The sequence below is a fragment of the Papio anubis genome, unplaced genomic scaffold (assembly GCF_008728515.1).
Source record: "Papio anubis isolate 15944 unplaced genomic scaffold, Panubis1.0 scaffold3623, whole genome shotgun sequence".
NCBI lineage: Eukaryota > Metazoa > Chordata > Mammalia > Primates > Cercopithecidae > Papio > Papio anubis.
In genome coordinates this window covers 421-2,635 of record NW_022163772.1, presented here as the reverse complement: position 1 = coordinate 2,635, position 2,215 = coordinate 421, and the positions used below count along the sequence as shown (strand labels likewise).

The following is a 2,215-nucleotide window of genomic DNA, read 5'->3' as shown; positions in this document are numbered from 1 at the left end:
TGCCTGTATTCCCAGCCACTCGGGAGGCTGAGGCAGCAGAATCGCTTGAACACAGGAGGCAGAGGTTGCACTGAGCCAAAATTGCGCCACTGCACTCCAGCCTGGGTGACAAGAGCAACACTCCGTCTCTAAAAAAAAAAAAAAAAAGGTAAAAGTACAACCATCACGCCAGCTAACAATCTCAACACTGGGTACATGTTTAGAGAAGATGAAATCCCTGTGTTATCTGCCTTTTCATGTGTCCTGAAGCCCTAGTCACAACAGCTAAGATGTGGAATCAACCCACCTGTCTATCCACAGATGAAGGGATAAAGAAACCACAGTATATATACACATGGAAACACACATCAGCTGTAACACTTCAGGAAATCATGTCATCTGCAACCACTTGGAGAAACCTGGAAGACAATTAGGTGAAATGAAACGAGTCTGCTAGGGAGAGACCCACGCTGCATGACATCAGGCATATGGAATCCACAAAACATTGTCTCCCAGAAGCGGAACTTCCAATAGGGGTTACTAGAGGCTGGGGAGAGCAGGGAGGCGCGGCAGGGATTGGTAACGGGTACAGAGTGATGCTCTGATATGAGGAATCCATTCTGGTGTTCTATTGCACAGCAGGGTGACTAGGTGACTAGGGTCAACAGAATCTAGAAAAATTTTTGAAAATCAGCTGGAAAATACGGTTCTGAATATTCTCTCCACAGTGAAATAATAATGATGGAAGGTCACAGAGATGCCAGATATGATGATTGATCATGATACTACATATACTTATCTCAGAATGTCCCTTGCACCCTTGGGTTGTGTGTGTGTGTACACACACACACACTCTATAGAGACAAAACTGCCATCAAATGTTGGTAGTACTCATTCTAACTGGAGTGAGACGAAATCTTGAGTGGGATTTTCACTTACGCTTTTATGTGAATCAGCGATGGTGAGTATCTTCTCTTTGACCTGTGCATCAACCTCATGTCTTCAGGTCCTCTGCCCAGTACTACACAACGAATTAAAACAAATTCAGAATAACGTAGCAAGTACCACTTATCACACACACACACAAATCAAAAACACAATCGATTCCATCTCACTCTACATGCCACATGTATACATCCATGAAGCCACTATCACAATCAAGATAGTAAACGTACCTATCACCCCCAATGTTTCCTCATGCCTCTTGGTAATCCCTCCCTCCTGTCTCTCCCTGCCCGCCGCCATTCAAAAGCAACCATTGATGTACTTTGTTTCCATAGTTTGCATTTTATAGATTTTGGGATATGTAAAATATACTTTGTGTGTGTGTGTGTGTGTGTGTGTGTGTGTGTGTGTGTGGTGGAGTCTCACTCTGTCATCCACACTGGGGTAGAGTCTCAGCTCACTGCAACCTCCACCTCCCAGACTGTAGCTCTTCTCATGCTTCAGCCTCCTAGGTACCTGGGACTACAGGCCCATGCCAACCTACCCAGCTAATTTTTGTATCTTTAGTAGAGATGGGGTTTCACCGTGTTGGCCAGGTTAGTCTTAAACTCCTGACCTCAAGTTATCTGCCCACCTCAGCCTCCCAAAGTGTTGGGATTACTGCGAGGCACCATGCCCGGCCCAAGTACTCTTTTCTAAATGGCTTTTCACTTAGCATAATTATTTTGAGATTCACTCACGTGTATCAGTAGTTCCTTTTTATTGCGGAGTATTCTGCAGGACGGTGTGCCACAATTTATTCATTCATCTGCTGATGGACGTTTGAGTTGTTTCCAGTTTTGGGCTATTACAAATAAAGCTGCTATGAAAACTCATGTATAAGTTTTTGCATGCACATATATTTCCTTTTCTCTTGGGTAAATACCTAGGAGTGGAATGCGGGGATCATAAGGTAGATGCATTTGTTTGTTTGTTTTTCGTTTTTGAGATGAAGTCTCGCTCTGTCGCCCAGGCTGGAGTGCGGTGGCCGGATCTCAGCTCACTGCTAGCTCCGCCTCCCGGGTTTATGCCATTCTCCTGCCTCAGCCTCCAGAGTAGCTGGGACTATAGGCGCCCGCCACCTCGCCCGGCTAGTTTTTTGTATTTTTTAGTAGAGGCGGGGTTTCACCGTGTTAGCCGGGATGGTCTCAATCTCCTGACCTTGTGATCCGCCCGTCTCGGCCTCCCAAAGTGCTGGGATTACAGGCTTGAGCCACCGCGCCCGGCCGGCAGATGCATGTTTAATGTTTTA

At 45.9% G+C, this 2,215-nt stretch overlaps 1 long non-coding RNA gene across 1 annotated transcript; it reads right to left on the bottom strand.

The window, feature by feature from the left end:
- Window positions 1-95: 95 nt before the first annotated feature.
- Window positions 96-1,813, bottom strand: LOC103881178. Its single transcript, XR_642540.4, has 3 exons — window positions 1,665-1,813; window positions 919-1,000; window positions 96-398 (listed from the first exon to the last, which is right to left on the bottom strand). It is a non-coding gene; the product is annotated as an uncharacterized LOC103881178 (long non-coding RNA).
- Window positions 1,814-2,215: the final 402 nt, after the last annotated feature.